This window comes from Bombina bombina, chromosome 3 (assembly GCF_027579735.1).
Source record: "Bombina bombina isolate aBomBom1 chromosome 3, aBomBom1.pri, whole genome shotgun sequence".
In the NCBI taxonomy this organism is placed as follows: domain Eukaryota; kingdom Metazoa; phylum Chordata; class Amphibia; order Anura; family Bombinatoridae; genus Bombina; species Bombina bombina.
The window spans coordinates 804,844,834-804,866,838 of record NC_069501.1 but is presented as its reverse complement, the minus strand read 5'-3'; the positions used below and the strand labels follow the sequence as shown (position 1 = coordinate 804,866,838).

Genomic DNA, 22,005 nt, shown 5'->3' with positions numbered 1-22,005 from the left:
CTGAAGATCTTAAACAAATTCCTAAGGGTTTCATAGTTCAAAATGGAAACTATTCGAACCATCCTACCCATGATCCAAGAGGGTCAGTATATGACCACAGTGGACTTAAAGGATGCCTACCTTCACATACAGATTCACAAGGATCATTATCGGTACCTAAGGTTTGCCTTTCTAGACAGGCATTACCAGTTTGTAGCTCTTCCCTTCGGGTTGGCTACGGCCCCGAGAATTTTTACAAAGGTTCTGGGCTCGCTTCTGGCAGTACTAAGACCGCGAGGCATAGCGGTGGCTCCGTACCTAGACGACATCCTGATACAAGCGTCAACTTTTCAAAATGCAAAGTCTCATACAGAGATAGTTCTAGCATTTCTAAGGTCGCATGGGTGAAAAGTGAACATGGAAAAGAGTTCTCTGTTCCCACTCACAAGGGTTCCCTTTCTAGGGACTCTTATAGATTCTGTAGAGATGAAGATTTACCTGACGGAGTCCAGGTTATCAAAAATCCTAAATGCTTGCCGTGTCCTTCATTCCATTCCCAGCCCATCAGTAGCTCAGTGCATGGAAGTAATCGGCTTAATGGTCGCGGCAATGGACATAGTGCCATTTGCGCGCCTACATCTCAGACCACTGCAACTATGCATGCTAAGTCAGTGGAATGGGGATTACTCAGATCTGTCCCCTTTACTAAATCTGGACCAGGAGGCCAGAGATTCTCTTCTCTGGTGGTTGTCGCGGGTTCATCTGTCCAAAGGAATGACTTTTCGCAGACCAGATTGGACGATTGTAACAACAGATGCCAGCCTACTAGGCTGGGGTGCAGTCTGGAACTCCCTGAAGGCTCAGGGATCGTGGACTCAGGAGGAGAAACACCTCCCAATAAACATTCTGGAATTAAGAGCAATATTCAATGCTCTTCTAGCTTGGCCTCAGTTAGCAACACTGAGGTTCATAAGATTTCAGTAGGACAACATCACGACTGTGGCTTACATCAATCATCAAGGGGGAACCAGGAGTTCCCTAGCGATGTTGGAAGTCTCGAAGATAATTCGCTGGGCAGAGTCGCACTCTTGTCACCTGTCAGCGATCTACATCCCAGGCGTGGAGAACTGGGAGGCGGACTTTCTAAGTCGCCAGACCTTTCATCCGGGGGAGTGGGAACTTCACCCGGAGGTGTTTGCTCAACTGATCCTTCGTTGGGGCGAACCGGAGCTGGATCTCATGGCATCTCGCCAGAACGCCAAGCTTCCTTGTTACGGATCCAGGTCCAGGGACCCGGGAGCGGTGCTGGTAGATGCACTAGCAGCCCCTTGGGTTTTCAACATGGCTTATGTGTTTCCACCATTTCCGTTGCTACCTCGACTGATTGCCAGGATCAAACAGGAGAGAGCATCAGTGATTCTGATAGCGCCTGCGTGGCCACGCAGGACCTGGTATGCAGACCTAGTGGATATGTCGTCCTGTCCACCATGGTCTCTGCCTCTGAGGCAGGACCTTCTAATTCAGGGTCCTTTCAACCATCCAAGCCTAATTTCTCTGAGGCTGACTGCATGGAGATTGAACGCTTGATTCTATCAAAGCGTGGTTTTTCGGAGTCGGTTATTGATACGTTAATACAGGCTCGGAAACCTGTTTCCAGAAAAATTTACCATAAGGTATGGCGTAAATATTTATATTGGTGTGAATCCAAGAGTTGCTCATGGAGTCAGGTTAGGATTCCTAGGATATTGGCTTTTCTACAAGAAGGTTTAGAAAAGGGTTTATCCGCTAGTTCGTTAAAGGGACAGATTTCTGCTCTGTCTATTCTCTGGCAGAGAATCCAGACGTCCAGGCTTTTTGTCAGGCTTTGGCTAGGATTAAGCCTGTGTTTAAAACTGTTGCTCCTCCGTGGAGCTTAAACTTGGTTCTTAAAGTTCTGCAGGGTGTTCCGTTTGAACCCCTTCATTCCATTGTTATTAAGCTTTTATCTTGGAAAGTTCTGTTTTTGATGGCTATTTCCTCGGCTCGAAGAGTCTCTGAGTTATCTGCCTTACATTGCGATTCTCCTTATCTGATTTTTCATTCAGACAAGGTAGTTCTGCGTACTAAACCTGGATTTTTACCTAAGGTTGTTTCTAACAGGAATATCAATCAAGAGATTGTTGTTCCTTCATTATGTCCTAATCCTTCTTCAAAGAAGGAACGTCTTTTGCATAATCTGGACGTAGTCCGTGCCCTGAAGTTCTTCTTACAGGCAACTAAAGATTTTCGGGCAAACTTCTTCTCTGTTTGTCGTTTATTCTGGTCAGAGGAGAGGTCAAAAGGCTTCGGCCACCTCTCTCTCTTTTTGGCTTCGTAGCATAATACGTTTAGCCTATGAGACTGCTGGACAGCAGCCTCCTGAAAGAATTACAGCTCATTCCACTAGAGCTGTGGCTTCTACCTGGGCCTTTAAGAATGAGGCCTCTGTTGAACAGATTTGCAAGGCTGCAACTTGGTCTTCACTTCATACCTTTTCAAAATTTTACAAATTTGACACTTTTGCTTCTTCGAAGGCTGGTTTTGGGAGAAAGGTTCTACAGGCAGTAGTTCCTTCTGTTTAATGTTCCTGCCTTGTCCCTCCCATCATCCGTGTACTTTAGCTTTGGTATTGGTATCCCATAAGTAATGGATGACCCGTGGACTGAACACACTTAACAAGAGAAAACATAATTTATGCTTACCTGATGAATTTATTTCTCTTGTAGTGTGTTCAGTCCACGGCCCGCCCTGTCTTTTTTGAGGCAGTTCTAAATTTTAATTTAAACTCCAGTCACCACTGCACCCTATAGTTTTTCCTTTCTCGTCTTGTTTCGGTCGAATGACTGGATTTGACATGTGAGGGGAGGAGCTATATAGCAGCTCTGCTTGGGTGATCCTCTTGCAACTTCCTGTTGGGGAGGAGAATATATCCCATAAGTAATGGATGACTCGTGGACTGAACACACTACAAGAGAAATAAATTTCAGGTAAGCATAAATTGTTTTTTCCGCGCCAAAAATATTTTCGCGCCAAGAATGACGCAATAAAGTTTAGCATTTGACGCACCCTCGGGCCTAATGCCACCTGCAATTTGCAAGAAGTAGTCAATTGAAAAAAGACTAAACCCCAGGTAAGAATTTTTTTTCTATAAAAGATGTTTATATTACCCAAATATGAAACGGACAGTCTGCAGAAGGAAATACATGAACCTGACTCATGGCAAATATAAGTACAGTACATATATTTAGAACTTTATATAAATGCATAAAGTGCCAAACCATAGCTGAGGTGTCTTAAGTAATAAAAAACATACTTACCAAAAGACACCCATCCACATATAGCAGATAGCCAAACCAGTACAGAAACAGTTATCAGTAGAGGTAATGGTAAATTGAGAGTATATCGTCGATCTGAAAAGGGAGGTAGGAGATGAATCTCTACGACCGATAACAGAGAACCCATGAAATAGACCCCCGTTAGGGAAATCATTGTATTCAATAAGTGATACTCCCTTCACGTCCCTCTGACATTCGCTGTACTCTGAGAGGAATCGGGCTTCAACAATGCTGAGAAGCGCATAGCAACGTAGAAATCTTAGCACAAACTTACTTCACCACCTCCATAGGAGGCAAAGTTTGTCAAACTGAATTGTGGGTGTGGTGAGGGGTGTATTTATAGGCATTTTGAGGTTTGGGAAACTTTGCCCCTCCTGGTAGGATTGTATATCCCATATGTCACTAGCTCATGGACTCTTGCCAATTACATGAAAGGAAGAAAAAAAAGAAAAGAAGTAAAATAACTAACAAGAGACTGAGGGGAGCGTATGGGAAAGTCTTAACCATGTAGATATACTTTAGGTCCATATATGTAAAGGGAGAAGTCTCCTAAGTCAGATATAGTTCTTTTCTAACCCACTCCTATCCGGCATTCAGACTGCTTGTCCCGATCATCACTTTGGATAACCCATATAATGCAGTAGGGCTTTTGAGACAGCGACCCGTGCAGAACATTACATTTTAAGGTGAGTGACCGTCCTGCTATCCAGATTTCTCTCTCCCGCTCCGCATGTCCCTCAAGTAAAGAGTGAAAGTTCGCTGATATTCGCTCATGGGAGTCGGCCACACCTCCCAAAGACATGAGCAGAGGTAAGGGATCATATTTCCATTCATGCTGGGGACACAGGCTGAGGGGTAGAGGGTGCCAGGTATGTTGCTGGGTGGTGGAAGGGGTAGCACCCTTTCTGGTGTCTGAGAGAAAGGGTGTTGTTGAGTGAGCGGGTCCTTAATCGGTTCCGAGATTCATAAGTCGTAGCTTGTGGGTAGACTGTCGCCATCTTGAGTACACATATCTATTATAGTGGTCCGGAGATCATGAAAATCCTCTGTCGGCTTTAGAACCCAGCTCCTCAAGCAGAAAGGTTATATTTATATAGAACTCCTCCATCCTGGAGGTATTGCAATACCACTGCTACCCGGCTAGATATTAAACCGGGGGGGGGGGAGATGTCTGTATGAGATCTTAGGCCGCTGAATTCAGGCTTGGTTGAAATGTGTCATGAAGCGTGAGAAAACAAACTAATTTGTAGACATCATCTCACTTAGGATCTTCCTCCAAGGTAGTAGTTATTAATGCAATGCAGGATGAGATGTTAGAAGGAAGATGTTCAGTGGATTGTTTAAATGTCTACAAGAGCTACTGAAAACAGCCTCCGACCATGACTGCGGCTTAGACACGCCCCCCTAAATTTATTGTTTTATGTATGCATTTTATGTATACACAGTTGAGCACGCTTTTTGCAAAAAAGAAAAGCAAATGTTTTATAAGAATTTAACTGTTTAAAATCTTATTGTAGGATTTTGCTATTTCTCAACAGTCCAGGGGCATACCCTTGAAAAGCCTAATCTTATCTCCTGTGGCCTGTTGGGGACTAATGTAAATGAGCACCGGTCCATATCTATGCAATAACTGAAGCAGGGCGGTGACATTACTGGAAAAGTGCACTGTAAATTTGCTTGTAATTGGGGGGCTAGACGCAGGACACGCAGTTTTGGGTCGCAGAGCTCCCTTCCATAGCTGTTGGCGGGTATATACCGCGCCGAAACCCTATGTCCTGGGGCCGTTATTTATTTGACTAAGAGAATCCGCTTCATCGGAGGTCTCATGGTGCAATGCTAATGCACTCAAGGGCTGTTTAGCCACCTAAAGAACTGCTGCTACTAACACAAGTTACAGGTCTGAGTGCTTGGGTAGTCCCTCTCTCGACCCGGTGCTGTGTAAGAGAGGTAGATACTCAAACTCCCGACCTGCTTCATCTGCCCCGCAATTGAGCTGTTTAATAGAGCCATATACAACGCAAAGCCGGCAAAAATTTGAAATGTTCTACCCCAACTACTAAGAGCAAAAAGTTCAAAGGGCCGTAGCAATTGTACTTTTCCTCCCACTGGTGCTGCGTGAGGAACCCGCAGGAGCCTGTTCTTAGACCGGGCTGTTTTTGCTAGAGGCAGGCAGAATAAAAATACATCCCATCCTGGAAAGAAGATGATGGCGGTCTGCAACGCTATCAGGAGCTATTGACTCTTATAGCCTTCTCTGACTACAGAACCGAATTCTCCCGGAGAGGTTTTTCTTTGGTGGGACTGATATACCGGATTGTCTACTTTTAGATGAGTATTTTCCGGTTTTATCTTTCTGATAATTGTATTTGTTGGAAAATTGCACTAACTGCATTGTTTGAACAGCAGAAAAAAGAGGCCAAGGAGAGGCTGGTAGAGGGAAAGAAGGCAAGAGAAATGTGAGAAAAATAATACAGGAGTGAGTAACCAAAGAAGAAAAGTTTTAACTGCCTTCATTCTTTGACTTTTCTTTGGGACAAATTAAGTCTAAAATCTTACTCCATAATAGGAAGGAAAAATGCCATATTTATATCTTTGACTAATGGGATATTTCAACCTTTCTCCTCTCATATAAAGTGGATTGACTTTAATGTAAATAATAATCCCTTTTTCCCCTTTAGGTTTAAAAATCTGTGTAATTGCTCTGTTAATTGTTATTTTTACTCTACAGATAGATTTGAATTCAATAGAGGGTAAAAGGAAACTGGAGTATTTGAGGTTTCTGCGATGAATTGTAGCAAAATTCCACTATTTGTTGTTTTTGCATTTCAGAAGTCACTTTACGAGGTTCCTTTTAGTACACACATAAATTAAGATTTTAAGTGTGAGTTTAGACCAAATTTATTATATTATATCCTACTCTGAACCTATTTACCTTAGTTTGGATTTAAATCACATTGTACTGTCTCTCCTTTGGTGCTGATAGTAGGCGAGACTGCATATATTTAAGTGATACTCAGGCATATGAAATACTTTTGAGATTTGTTGGTAACCGGATGTTATATAGTAGTATAATTTAATCTAGGCCCTACCTAGACTCAAGCTCTGGGGGTAGATTTCCTCTGAGAATTCTAACGGTATAATAGATTATTATATTGAAGGTTGTCACTTCCTTTTACTAAAGCATAAGAAAGTCCAATTACTAACTTGAACACTGTTTATTGAGCTCATTTCTTACTACTTTTTTTTTTTTTAACCAATATTTGTACATTTTGTATCAAGGTTTTTGCATATGGATATATTTCTAGGTTCAAATAAAATGCCTCCTAATCCAAAAAATAATGAATGAAGCAGAGGGGTCCTTCTAAAGCGTTAAATGAATCGTCAATATTAGCCCCAGACAACATGGGTGCAGATAAAGATTCTCACTATATCACTAAATCTCTTCTATTTTTATTCCTAAAATAGACAACTTGCAAAAAGGTTTAGACAATATAACTGAAGAAATTAAACAAATCACTACTAGATTTACAGAACTAGAGGAGAGAGTTTCAGATTTGGAAGATATTTCCTCTGCACATACTAATAAAATGGAGACTCTCCTCAAACATAATCAAGTTCTTTGTCAGAGGCTTGAGGATTTGGAAAATAGATCAAGACGAAATAACATCTGCATATTAGGGATACCTGAATCTATTAAATCAAATGAACTGATGCACTTTATTGAAAATATCCTACCCAGGCTTTTGAATCTTCTTTTGGATAGATTCAGAGGTAGTGTAGAACGGTCCCACAGTATTGGCCCTGAGAAACAGATTGAGAGTAGTACCTCACATCCTAGACAGGTTATTGTTACACTTTCAATTGAAAATTGCTATTTTACAAGCATTTTTAATTGCTAATTTTTCAGGATTATTCAGTAGATTTAACAAAGAAACGTAAATTGTTTTCATCCCTGTGCACTAATCTCTATAAGGAAGGTACAAAAGCTTTTCTACTTTACCCATCAAAATTACAAATTCTGACACCTTGGGGCCCTAAATTGTTCAACTCTCTTCAAGAGGCACGTAAGTTTATAAAATCTACAGGGAGTGCAGAATTATTAGGCAAGTTGTATTTTTGAGGATTAATTTTATTATTGAACAACCACCATGTTTTCAATGAACCCAAAAAACTAATTAATATCAAAGCTGAATAGTTTTGGAAGTAGTTTTTAGTTTGTTTTTAGTTTTAGCTATTTTATGTTTGAATATTTTTTTATTTTTCATAAATAATAAACATTTACAGAAACAGAAATACCTTCCTCTGCAGCAATCTCAATGATTATGGGATCCAGAGTGTAGGTTTGTACATAATCCTTTCTAAACAGTATATGCTACAGTTAATAATTATTAAAATAACTCAGACATTGCTACTGAAGTTTACACACCTATGGAGGGTTAACAGTTAGAGATTAAAAACTTTATCTTCACACTGTCGTGCAATCCTTGGTAAGAGATAGTATAGTACTTATGTCTGATAGAAGGCTTGCCCTCCGCTGAACCCCACCAAAGCTTTTAAGTCGATCTGAGCTAACCTACTCAAGTCACATACTGCTGGACTATTAAAGAATACAACTCTAAGGGGAGGCGAGGTTAGGTAAAATAGGTTATCAAGGGTCAAAGGGGGAAGGGACGGGGAGGGGGGTGACGACACATTGTATCTCAGTGTTTGTTATATATACTGCGATAGATAGAGGAATCGATGTGCAGAATAATCACCTAAGGTTGACTTTTCCAGTAGTTTCAAGTGTCTAACCTTCATTTCGCTATCCAATAGTACCATATTGCCTGGACTACTTCCTTATTGTCTAAGGTGTTGGATGTTAAGTCGTACATGTTATATGTGTACTGAATTTTATTGTATACCTCTGTCCAGGTGGGGCTACCTGTCTTCCAGTACCTGGCTATACATGTCCGGGTAACTGTACATACTATCCTAATAAATGTATTTATGTGCTTGTTAAATCTATTAATAGGGATGTGTAATAAGGCTTGTTGAATTGTGAGATCTATCTTTTCGTTCAGGATCCGACTAAGGAACGAAGATAGAGTTTTCCAAAGGCCTGATATTACTCCGCAGTCCCACCACATATGTCTATATGTTCCTCTTTCTCCGCACCCTCTGTAACATAGTGGGTTTCCCTGTGCATGCATATGGGCCGTTCTAGTGGGTGTCAGGTACCATCGGTGTATAGTCTTGGTAATATTTTCCTTTAGGTCCACACTTAGGAGTCCTTTGTCTGCCCTTTGAAATATTAATTCCCATTCTTTGTTGTCTTTACTAATATGTAATTCCTTCTCCCAAGCCAACATAGTAGTGGTTTTAGTCGTGATCTGTGAATCCTGTATGGCTATATAGAGAATGGATATAGTGTGTCTAGTACGGTCCTTTGTTTTACACATGTCTTCTAGTGGTGTTGTGTGGCCAGCTCTAGTTTTCCTTATATATGAGTGCATTGCGGATTGTATCTGCAAATATAGATACCAATGAAGTTTAAGGGGGCACAGTTTTGTCTGCAGCTGAATGAAGGATAGTATAGCTCCGTCTTCCAGAAAGTCTGCTACTCTATAAAATCCCTTGTTTTCCCATTTCTGTATTTGAACCCTGAGTTCTTCAGGTAAAATGTATCTGATCGGGATGTATAGGGAGTGTTGTGGTAGAAGCTTAAATTTATTACTTGTTTTTTTCCAAGTGTTTATAGTGAGATTTGTAGTATAAGGTTTATCTGTCTCACTAGAGGGCGGTGTTTTCCCCGGGTCCCAAAGTATAGCGTCAGTCTCGTCCCATCCTCCTAAAGTCGCTTCTAAAGTGGGCCATATGACTTCTGTGTTCCTTTTTAATAAGAGGCTATCTTGTGCTAATCTGGCAGCATTATAATATTCTAGTAGATTAGGGACCCCAATACCTCCTAGATTTTTATGTCTGTATAAAACTGGCCTCGCTATTCTATTTGTTTTGTCTCCTCTGATATAGCCTAATATGTCTTTTTGTATTGTCTCTAAATCTGTTTTAACCATTTTAACAGGAAGGGTTCTAAATAAATATAGTATCCTTGGTAGGATATTCATCTTAACCGAGGCCACTCTGCCTAGCCACGAGAACTTGTAAGTTTTCCATTTTGCTATATCTTTCCTAATCTGCCTGAACAGCGGAGGATAGTTAACTTTATACAGTAGTGTCGGGGAGGAGGGGAGGTGGATCCCTAGGTATTTTAGAGTATGCTTCATCCATTTAAAGTGAAAATTTGTTTCTAGTATCTCCTGTGTCTGTCGAGGGATCGCTATGGGGAGAGCCTCACATTTCTCTGCATTAATCTTAAATCCTGAAATAGATGAGAATGTGTCTAGTGTTTGGTGGAGAATAGGTAATGAGATTAGGGGGTTCGTCAAAGTCAAGAGTATGTCGTCCGCAAATAGGGCCATTTTATATTCCATCTTATTTATCTTAAGTCCTGTTATATCTGTCTGTGAACGAATTTTAGCAGCTAGGGGCTCTATGCAAAGAGCAAAAAGCAATGGAGACAGAGGGCACCCCTGTCTGGTTCCATTACGAATTGGGAAGTGCTGAGATTTATATCCCGCTGATGAGACCTGAGCTCCCGGCGTGGAATAGATGGCCTTCAATGCTTTCATAATGGCTCCCTCAAACCCCATCTTATGTAAGACCGAAAACATATATCCCCAGTCAATGCGATCAAACGCCTTCTCCGCATCCAACGATAGGAGCAGAGAAGGCGTTTTTGATTCTGTCAGGGCCTGTACCAGGTTAGTTACTTTGCGTATATTGTCTGGGGCTTCTCGACCTTTGATAAAACCCACCTGATCCGGGTGTACCAGGTGGGGTATGATATGTTAGAGTCGGTTTGCTAATATTTTAGTAAAAATTTTAAGGTCCTGATTAATCAGGGATATTGGACGGTAGTCTTGACATTTTTTGTGATCCTTCCCAGGTTTAGGAATTACTACTATCTTTGCAGCCAGGAGCTCAGGTGGAATGACCCCTCCCTCCATAATATGGTTACATATTTTAACTAGATGTGGGATTAGTATGCCTTTAAATAGTTTATAGTATTTGCCGGGGAATCCGTCCGGTCCCGCCGCCTTCCCTGGTTTGAGGTCTCTGATAGCCCCAAGCACCTCCATAGAGGATATGGGGGCATTTAGGGTTTCTCTCTGTTCCTCAGAAAGAGTCTGCAATAGATCTTGACTGAGAAAGGTTGAGGTTAGTTCCTCTGTCTCTTTATCATGTGAGATCTTTTTGCCATCATATAGTTCCCCATAATAAGATGCGAAGGTGTCTACTATTTCTTGGGGGTGTGAGGTCACTGAGTCACTAGATGTCTCTATTGAGGAAATAACTGAGGCTTTACATCTTTCTTGGATTTTATGCGCCATGTATCTGTCTGGTTTATTTGCGAATAAAAAGTATTGTGCCTGATAACTTTGACTGGCTCTAATAGCACGAGATTGTAGAAGAGCGGCCAGGGCAGTTCTTTTGGATTGGAGAGTTTTCTGAATGGCCGCTGTCCCACTAAGTCTATGCTTCCTTTCTAAGTCTTCTATTTCTGTATGCAGTTGTTTTAACTGTTGTCTGTACTTTCTAGTTTGTATTGCTTTCTCCTTAATAAGTATCCCCCTTAATACTGCTTTGTGGGCCGCCCACGTGATCCCTGGGTTAGTCACTGTATCAGTATTAATACTCCAGTATTCAGTGAGAAGTCTAATTATATTGTCATGTGTCTGGGGGTTTCTGACACACGACCCATCAAAGGTCCATGTCTTACTTCTGTGTGGGTCACAAAGTCCTTCTAGCTGTAAAGTAATGATCGAATGATCAGACCACACACAAGCATGGATCTGTGAACCGTGTAACAGAGGTTGCAGTATTTGACTTACATATATGTAATCCAATCTGATGTAGGATTTATGTGGCGCTGAGTAAAACGTAGTGTCATTAGTCAGGCCATAAAGTGTGGTCCATGTATCTATCAGGGAGTGAGGTAGTAATGTGTCTTGTATTGTTTTGACAATACGGTTATGTCTGGTTTGTTTGTTGGTTAAGGGTCTTTTTGCTGTGGGTTCGATATTTAGCATTGTAATATTAAAGTCTCCTGCCATAAATATTTTAGTATGGGACCATTGTGTGAGTAGATATATGTGTTGGAAAAAGTTATGTTGGTTTTCGTTCGGTGCATAAACATTGCATAGAGTAATTTCAGTGTCTAATATTCTCCCTTTAACTATTATATACCTCCCTTCAGTGTCTGCAATTACCTCTTCTTTTATTAAGTGAGGAGTGGATAAGGATAGATGTGCCTCTTTTTTTAGTTGTTGTTGTGGAGTGGAAGTGGGAATTAAAATGTTTTGCCCAATATTTTGGAATTCTATCGTTAAGTAGGTGGGTCTCTTGGAGAAATAATATATTGGCATGTAGGGAGGTATATTGTGTCATTGCCATGCGTCGTTTTACGTCAGTATTTAGTCCCCTTACATTATGGGACAATATCTTTATCCTAGGGATCATGTTATTGTATCTATTGTGGGCTGGTGCAAAAGGAAGATTGTTACCTGTGGATCTCTGGTCTGGAAATCTAATGGTATAGAGTGCAGGTACTTGGAAATATATATGGTGAACTTTTCTGTGTCGTCACTGGGGATGGGGAGGGAGCTAAAAGAATAAAACAGTGTTAATAACATCAAAAGCAATATTTCCGGGTCTCCAACAGTAGGACCCGTAATAGTTGAACTTTGGAATAACATAGGAACAAGTTATAAAAGAAATTAACTTATATTATTATACTCTGGGGGAAACTAAAGGCCCCGCAACATCTTATTACATCTATATCAATAGATTAGTGAGAGTCTCTGAGAAGGAATGTCAGTGGAGAGGACCACGCCTCCCGGGGAAGGAAACCTAAAACAGTGGTTTCAGATAGTGTAATGGATGTCCGGAATTATCTCCGTTTAGTGTTTCTTCTGTCAGCCTTCCCACCTCTCAGACTCTAAGAAAAGAAAGAAAAGTCTTCAATAAGGAGATGCTGTCATCTATGATGTTTTCCCTCTTGTTTCTTTAATTTTTTGTTTTTTATAGTTGATAGTCTGCCATTTAGATGGATCTGGTGGTCTGCTTGGGTTTTTATTCTTCTCTGGGTTCAGTTCTGTGGTTGGGGTAATAGGTGTCTCCAAAGCCAAAATCTTGCAAATTTCAGGGATGTCTTCTGGGTCTTTAAGTGAGATTGTTTTAGAGTCTTTTGTAATGTGTAAAGCAAATGGAAATCCCCATCTGTATAAAATCTGGTGTTTCCGGAGTAGAGTAGTGAGAGGACGAAGGGCATTCCTCCTTTGCAATGTCCTGACACTGAGATCCTGATAGAATTGTATCACGTTGCCTTGATGTTTATATGTGGGATGTTTCCTGGCCGCTTGTAGGATTTTCTATCTGGGAAGAAAGTTAGTTTGATAATAATGTCTCTTGGAGGAAGACCTGTTTTGGGTTTGGCTTTTAATGCCCTATGTGCTCTCTCAATATGGAAGATATAATCAGCTGGGGAGTTTGTAAGCTGCATGAAGAGTTGAGTGAGATAAGCTGGGAGTTCTGTAGGGCTCACTTCTTCTGGAACTCCTTTGAGGCGTATATTGTTCCTTCTGCTCCTGTTTTCCAGATCTTCCAATTTATCCTGGAGCTCTTCCATCAGTTCTTGTTGAGAGGACACTGATTGGGACATTTCATCCATCTGATCTACCATGGCATCCTTTTGATCTTCTAGTGTCTCAATCCTGTTACCCATCTCCATCAAGTCAGATTTAAACTCAGAAAGGCTATTGGTGACAGATGTGTGTATAGAATCAATTTTCTCCCATAATTTTTCAAAATTATCTGTAATATCTTTCTTGGAAACCAGATTTCTGAGATCAGCTTTCGTTAGTGGGCTTTTGTCTTGTGGAGCTAATTGAGAATCGATGCCAGATTCTTCTTCCATTTCTGCATCTGTTTGCTGTTTATTATTTTGAGAACTCTTAAAGAATGTGGATACAGGTGTAGATTTTATTGTTTTATCCCCCTTAGTGGGTCTTCTAGAGGTCATGGTGTAGGGGGAGGATCTAGATCGCTATTGATTGAAGTTGTTCGTTCAGATTGGGTAGTCAGTTGCAGAAACAGTGACCTTGTGCAAAAGAAATGACCCTGCAGAGTTGGCTTTATATTAGTTAGTCAGGCAGATAGTTCATTTAGGCATACAAGAGGTTTTGTTTTCCCTCTCAATACATGGTATGATTTATTTCGATGTTGCAAGCATTATGGAATAGAATTTACAGGTCCCCCCACAGTAGTCAGGTTGTTATTCACATTATCCTCTCCGATATGATTATCAGTCTACTGTCAGCAGATATAAGCCACTGTGGGTATGAAGGAGGTAACTTTGTGGCTCTTATATCCCCAGTGGTTATGCTAAAATAACTTTCCAGAAGCAGTTTTTGATGTAGGGTGGGTGCCTGACTCCCCTCTCTCCAGAATGTATAATCTCAGATGCAGTTGATATATTGATATTATATAGAGATAAGTTGGTATCTCCCCCCTCCCCAGGGAACTTATCCTCACAGGATGATCACGGCAAAAGGTTTGTGGGGTATGACCTATCAGCACTACGGTCTGACAGGAAAGGGGGGGGGGGAGAGGGTGATTAGAGAGAGTCAGGCAAAAAGAAAGGAAGATGAGAGGAAAAAAAAGCTGTCTTCCCTTTAAAACTGTCCCTTAGATGTGTGATAAAGTATTGCTGTTAGATCTTAATAAATCCAGCAGGGGTCAGTGTTGTACTGCAGCCATATGGAAAAGTTCTTAAGATGTATCATGGAGATGGGACAGTGAATGGGGTGTAGCATAAATTTAACCCTTTTCCTTTTTATTATTAAACTTGTGTATCTGGTGTAACTGTGGGGGTTGGCTATCAAGTGGTTGTTCCTCCGCTTTTCACTTATTTTAATTATCCAGTAGCGGTGCGGTTATTTTGCCTTCTAGCTATTCTCTAATACTTCAGAGCCGTCAAAGTAGCTGTGTAAGAGGCAAGAATCACTAAGGCAGCTCAATGTGCACACTTATATCCGCTGCTAGCTTGCATTATGCTTTCAAATGTGAGCCCCTGTGTTCCGCTTCTCTTCCCACCTCACACTAGCCCACAGCTTTTCCAGTTAGGTGTCCGCCACAGAACTCACCCCCTCCTTCTCTTCCGGTTTCTGTATGTGACGGCTCCGAGCAATGGCGCTATTTCGCCCTTTTACCGCTTTCCAGCTGCACTTCTCTCAGGTAAGCCCCTCAGTGTTTCTGGAACCCACCGGGGTTTTCTTGAGTGTCCGCTCTGTTAAGTTGTATCGCAAGTAGGAAGGAGTGAAGAATCTCCGGTCCCCGGAGCAATATGTAGACAGCTGGAGGGTCCGTTAAGGTAGTTCTTATTATTTGTATGCTGAGGCAGAAGTCTCTTATCCGCTCGGTTCCTCAGGTCTCCCCTTGCTCAATAGTGTCGATAGTTGTTCCAAATATGTGCAATAAAGCACTTTTATTGTGTAGAAAGGACCAACTTTAGCGAGAGCTCAGACACAGCACGTCTGCTTCCTTTGCTAGGCTAGCTCCGCCCCAGTTTTAGCTATTTTTGGGGGATATCTGTGTGTGCAGGTGACTATTACTGTGCATAATTATTAGGCAACTTAACAAAAAACAAATATATACCCATTTCAATTATTTATTTTTACCAGTGAAACCAATATAACATCTCAACATTCACAAATATACATTTCTGACATTCAAAAACAAAACAAAAACAAATCAGTGACCAATATAGCCACCTTTCTTTGCAAGGACACTCAAAAGCCTGCCATCCATGGATTCTGTCAGTCTTTTGATCTGTTCACCATCAACATTGCGTGTAGCAGCAACCACAGCCTCCCAGACACTGTTCAGAGAGGTGTACTGTTTTCCCTCCTTGTAAATCTCACATTTGATGATGGACCACAGGTTCTCAATGGGGTTCAGATCAGGTGAACAAGGAGGCCATGTCATTAGATTTTCTTCTTTTATACCCTTTCTTGCCAGCCACGCTGTGGAGTACTTGGGACGCGTGTGATGGAGCATTGTTCTGCATGAAAATCATGTTTTTCTTGAAGGATGCAGACTTCTTCCTGTACCACTGCTTGAAGAAGGTGTCTTCCAGAAACTGGCAGTAGGACTGGGAGTTGAGCTTGACTCCATCCTCAACCCGAAAGGCCCCACAAGCTCATCTTTGATGATACCAGCCCAAACCAGTACTCCACCTCCACCTTGCTGGCGTCTGAGTCGGACTGGAGCTCTTTGCCCTTTACCAATCCAGCCACGGGCCCATCCATCTGGCCCATCAAGACTCATTCTCATTTCATCAGTCCATAAAACCTTAGAAAAATCAGTCTTGAGATATTTCTTGGCCCAGTCTTGACGTTTCAGCTTGTGTGTCTTGTTCAGTGGTGGTCGTCTTTCAGCCTTTCTTACCTTGGCCATGTCTCTGAGTATTGCACCCCTTGTGCTTTTGGGCACTCCAGTGATGTTGCAGCTCTGAAATATGGCCAAACTGGTGGCAAGTGGCATCTTGGCAGCTGCACGCTTGACTTTTCTCAGTTCATGGGCAGTTATTTTGCGCCTTGGTTTTTCCACACGCTTCTTGCGACCCTGTTGACTATTTTGAATGAAACGCTTGATTGTTCGATGGTCACGCTTCAGAAGCTTTGCAAGATATCTCACTATTTTTTACTTTTCTGAGCCTGTCAAGTCCTTCTTTTGACCCATTTTGCCAAAGGAAAGGAAGTTGCCTAATTATTATGCACACCTGATATAGGGTGTTGATGTCATTAGACCACACCCCTTCTCATTACAGAGATGCACATCACCTAATATGCTTAATTGGTAGTAGGCTTTCGAGCCTATACAGCTTGGAGTAAGACAACATGCATAAAGAGGATGATGTGGTCAAAATACTCATTTGCCTAATAATTCTGCACTCCCTGTATTTCTAGGGAAACCTCCCTAACAATTGGCACCACCAGTTTAGAATAGCTTGGTTAATTTAGACTGGAACACATGGGGCAACAAACTAGTTACTCTTATGGATAAAGATGTCGAACCCTTTTCTTTTTTAAGATACGATGAGTCCACAGATTTCATCCTTGTGGGATATTCACCTCCTGGCCAGCAGGAGGAGGCAAAGAGCACCACAGCAGAGCTGCTATATATATTACTCCTCCTTTCCCTCCCACTCCAGTCATGCTCTTTGCCTGTGTTAGTGATAGGAAAAGGTAAAGTGAGGTGTTAGTTTAGATTCTTCAATCAAGAGTTTATTATTTTTAAAGTAGTGCCAAAGTGTGCTACTTTGCTCTAGGGTGTAGCCTAGACCAGATCAGTCTCTACAGTAGAGCATTTCGTGGCTTTAAAGCAATGGGAACTTGTGGGACATTATTCTCACTGCGCCTCCCATACTGATGCTTCCCTAACCCAGAAAAACAGGGATTTTTTACTCGGTACTTTTATTTATTTCCAGGGCCATGGGAGGGAGAGGACCTCCTAAACCTGGGGACCGCCTTGCTGCCAGGCAGAAAATGAGGTAAGTGCTGACTTTCTTTCTGGGGGTAGAGGATCTCAGAAAAAGTTTGGGCACTTTATTAATTTAGGCCTCATTTTCATTGGACTTAGATTCTCCTTTTCTTTAGGAGACTTTTTGGCAGTTTGAATGCCGGACCATGTGTCTCATCTCCTGACGGTCTCTTCTATTATTGACAGGGAGATTTTATTATGTAGTGTGACACAGTATGTGCTCTAAGGGGTTTTTCTGTCTGCAGCTGTTAGGTCTGTTCTCTTACTCAGTGTGCGTGTTTGCCTGTTAACAGGCTAAGCGGTACAATGTACTTTATTAGCATTTTTGAAATGTCAGGTCGTGAGATATTGTTACTGAGGCTAAGTGCTAAGTATAATAACAATTTTGGGCAGCTGGGAAGTCGTTTATTTATTTGCTCCTGGTGCCGTTACTTGGTTTTCAATGGCGACCGGCAGAAGACTTATCAAACGCCCACGAGGGGCGGAACTTGTAAATTGGCGCTATTGTAGTGCGCAATTACTTTCCTAAGGGGCTGCTGTTTTTTTGAGTAATTCAGTAACAAAATTTCAGTGGCGACCGGGAAAAACGCCCACGAGGGGTGGAGCTTATGAATGGCGCCATTGTAGTTTGTGTCTCCTTTCAGGGCTTCCGGTATTCAGAAATGGAGGACTTTGGATTAGAGTAGCACTTTACAGATTCCTCCTCCTTAACACTTCAGGTTGAGGAAGGAATGGAGGATTGTGTGTCTGAGTGCTTGCGTTTACGAACAGCACTACGTTTGCATTAAGTGTTTGTGCTGATAATGTGATAGATGTGGCATTGTCAAAGGATATGTTTAAACGATGAAACAGCATCAGTACAGAGACTGTCTGGCTGCTCAGCTAGATGAAAGCTGTGGTATAGAGGAACTTTTGCAGAGTTCCTCTTGTATATTTTTACTCTGGAACATTTACAGAAACACTTATGTTTGTTATGTGTTACTTGTCATTAACTGCACAAATGTGAGTTAGTTTTTTAAAAAAAAATAAAAAAATGCACTTTAACATTTTAAAGTGACAGTAACGTTTGTTCTATGTTTGTTTTTTATTAATAAAGGGTTAAGAATTTATTCTTCTTCTATACGTGAGTCAGGTGGTTTATGACGGTGTTTATAACTTTCTATAATGCACATGCAGTGCCCTGGGGTTCCTCGTATATATTCAACCTTTTATTTCCTCATCAAAATAAGGAGGGTTGCTCTGGAACACTTATAGAAACACTAATGTTTATGTGTTAGTTGTCATTAACTGATCAAATGTGAGTCAGTTTTAATTTTTTTTTTTTTTGCACTTTAACATTTAAAGTGACAGTAATGTTTAATTTTATTATGAAAGGGTTAAGAGTTTGTCAATTGTTCTATATGTGAGTCAGTTGGTTTATGAAGGTGTTCATAACTTTCTTTAACACACATGCAGTGCCCTGCGGTTCCTCGCAAACTCCATCTGGAGTTACTGTACAAGACATAGCTTTTTACTGTCTTGGCAATAGATGTTGCATTGTCAGCCTTTCCCATGCTACCGGGAAGACATCTGATGGAATGTATTTGTTCAGATACAGTGGTAGCTATTCATTGTGTTTCTTCCATGAGTTTGAAGAGGAAGATACTTCTGTGGTATATGGGGGGAAGCTCTAAGATTTTGTCTGGGTATTTCCTTTATAAGCTGGACAGATAGCTCAGCATGCTAAGAGACATCCAGTGTTTCAGCGCTCAGAAGTTTCGGGCTGATGATTGTGGACATCATCTTGTTTGGTCTGGTTAACTTCATTCTTTTCAGTTAATATGTTTAAACGCTGTAAGGAAGTTTATGCGGACTTGTTTCCTCTAATTTTCCTGGAGGCAGGAGACGGGGGTTTTTGTTTCTGCCGTGGCTATCTTTCTCAGATAGCTTAATGGTTCATTCAAGTGTTTGGAAAACAGAAGTTTGGGAGTTCGGATCCTCCCATTGGTGCTGGTTCTTTGAAATGGCTGTCAGTTTATCTGCCCCTGGGATCCTGCTTTCGCAGATCGTGTTGGGTGGTCACGACATTGATCGCTAGCCTTCTAGTATGGGGGCTGGGGATAATTAAAGACTCGGAGTCTGCTCTACTTGTTTTCAGTTTGGAGCGGAGGGCGAGCTTCCATACTCTTCTTCTGACCTAGCCCAGTTGGCCTCGGTACTGTTTGTCAGGTTCATGTTTGACATCATGACTTCTGTGGTTTACATCAATCATCAGGGAGACACAAGGAGTTCCTTAGCGATGACAGAAGTAGCCAAGATAATACAGTGGGCAGAGTCTTACTCCTGCCATCTGTCGGCGATCTACATCCCAGGGGTGGAAACTGGGAGGCAGACTTTCTGAGCAGGCAGACATTTCATCCGGGGGAATGGGAATTCCATCCGCAGATGTTTTCCAACCTGATTCTCAGATGGGGCAGGCCAGAGTTGGATCTCATGGCATCTCGTCAGAATGCCAAGCTTCCAAGATACGGGTCCAGGGATCCCCAGGTGGAGCTGATAGATGCCCTGGCAGTGCCTTGGCCTTTCAGCCTAGCTTATGTATTTCCTCCGTTTGCTTTTCTTCCCAGGGTCATTGCTCAAGTCAAACAGGAGAGGGCGTTGGTAATTCTCATTGCTCCTGCGTGGCCTCGCAGGATTGTCCCTTCCATCATCCGAATCTAGTTTCTCTGCAGCTGTCTGCTTGGAGATTGAACGCTTAATTTTGTCTAAGCGAAGGTTTTTCTGATTCGGTCATAGATACCTTAATTGAGGCACGTAAGCCTGTTACTAGGAAAATTTACCATAAGATATGGTGTAAATATCTTTATTGGTGTGAATCCAAGGGCTACTCATGGAGTAGGGTTAGGATTCCTAGGATTTTGTCCTTTCTCCAAGAGGGATTGGAGAAAGGGCTGTCAGCAAGTTCCTTAAAGGGACAGATATCTGCTTTATCTATTTTTACACAAGCGTCTGGCAGGTGTTCCAGATGTACAATCTTTTTGTCAGGCTCTGACTAGAATCAGGCCAAGAATATTACAAGTGATAGAGGAATTTAGAAATTTATCAGACTATAAGGTGAACATGATCAAATTGGAGATTATTTGGTTTACAAATCTAATAAGACTATAAATAACTATCCTTTTAAAGAAGTGAGTCAATCCTTAACATATTTGAGTATCCACCTATCTAACAACCAGAACTTGATATATAATCTAAATATCTCTAAACAATGCACAGAAATCACAGCATTACTGGAAAGTTGGCATCACCTTCCTTTATCATTAGCGGGCAAAGTAGACCTTATTAAGATGGTTATTTTACCTAAATTACTACATCCCCTGCTGATGCTCCCAATACTTCTCACCAGAAGGGACTTAAAGCGCTTGAACACTGCAATCCGGAAATTTTTGTGGAGAGGGAAAAAAAGCAAGAATAGCGCTTAAAAAATGATATGCCCCATTTTTAAGTGGTGGTCTAGGCTTACCCGATTTTAAACTGTACAACTGGGCTACGCTGCTGCGCAATATATTAGACTGGCAATTAAGTACAGGGCACTTCTATGATGAAGCATTAGAGAACTGGGTTTTAGGTGAGGTGGAACTCTCCTTCCTTCCTTACATACTTCGTAAGGATTTACCGATAAATATACAGACACATATTCTTTATAAAGATGCCTTAAGCGCCTGGCGGTTGGCTCATAAATTCTTAAAGCGTTCATACCCCTCCCCAAGCACATTTCATTAATAGGGAATATTGATTTCCCAGCCGGCATAGACACAATCCTTTCCTCTTCCAGAGCTTAAAGGGATTAAAGACCGATTTGAGATACCCTGTGTTCATTTCTATGCATATTTACAAACAAGGCACTATATTACAGGTTTAATAAGAGAAGACCCCTTTTTCTGGGATACTTCAATTTTTAATCAATCGCAATTTGATTTTGCTAGGGTTTCATTTTCTATAACTGGCTTTTACAAGAGTTTGATTCATAAAGGAAATATCAAGATAATGCATGGTCTTGTGGGTAAATGGAGTCTGGATGTTGTAGATGAGAATCTAACACCCTCTCAAATTGTGGATAGTTTAAAACTGGTTAAAGCGACACTTTCTATACCTCTCGGAGAATCTCAGTTGAGGATGCTACACTATGATTACATAACCCAACGTAGGTTAGCAAAATAGAAACCTGATTGTATCAATAGATGCGCTAAATGTTTATGGGAAAACATACATTATACACATAATTTTTATTCGTGCCCAAAGATTAAATATTTCTGGTGCAAAATACAATATTGGATTAAACAACATCTCAAAATTAATGTTTTGCTGGGTCTTTCTCAAATATGTCTATTTTAATGGGATAAAAAAAAAAAAAAAAACAGATAAAGGGCAAAAACTAGATATAGTAATTTATATTACTAGCACGTAAATGTATACTAGATTTATGGACAGTGAGGAGCACCAACAATTCCGCAATTGAAAAATTAAAATTATGAGACAGCTATTGAAAGAACAATGGGATACTAAATGGGATTACCCAAATAGATTGAGAGGTTTCCTTAATAAATGGCAACTATATATTAAGACATTAGATAGGGATACACAAAGAAGAATTTTATCACCCTTTGAACAAACAGAATTCTTATTAGAAGTCAGGCTTAGGGGAGAATGGAAGAAGCTGTATGGCAGAATTCCTAGATGGGACAGTCACGTAAGGTGATCACTTCAAAAAGAACCAACAAGTGATCGGGAATAACACGGGGGGGGGGGGGGATGGAAATGAGAACCCTCCCCCAGCCCTTGTTTCTTTTGTTTCTTAGACCCTTTAGTTAATAAGTAGCAAGAAGATAATGCTAATTAGAAGCAGTGAATAAATAGCTATATTGAATAATCCTACAGGGTAGTGCCAAATATCTTTTGGATTAATAATATACACACTACATGGTAATAGTCAATGTGTTATATATTTTATTTTTTGTTTGTTATCTTGACTATATCTCATATGAAATGA

At 41.1% G+C, this 22,005-nt stretch overlaps 1 protein-coding gene across 4 annotated transcripts in view; it reads left to right on the top strand.

The window, feature by feature from the left end:
- HERC2 (HECT and RLD domain containing E3 ubiquitin protein ligase 2) overlaps positions 1-22,005 on the top strand; it is a 733,063-nt gene that overhangs the window by 129,893 nt on the left and 581,165 nt on the right. The gene's annotated exons all lie outside the window — the stretch shown is intronic.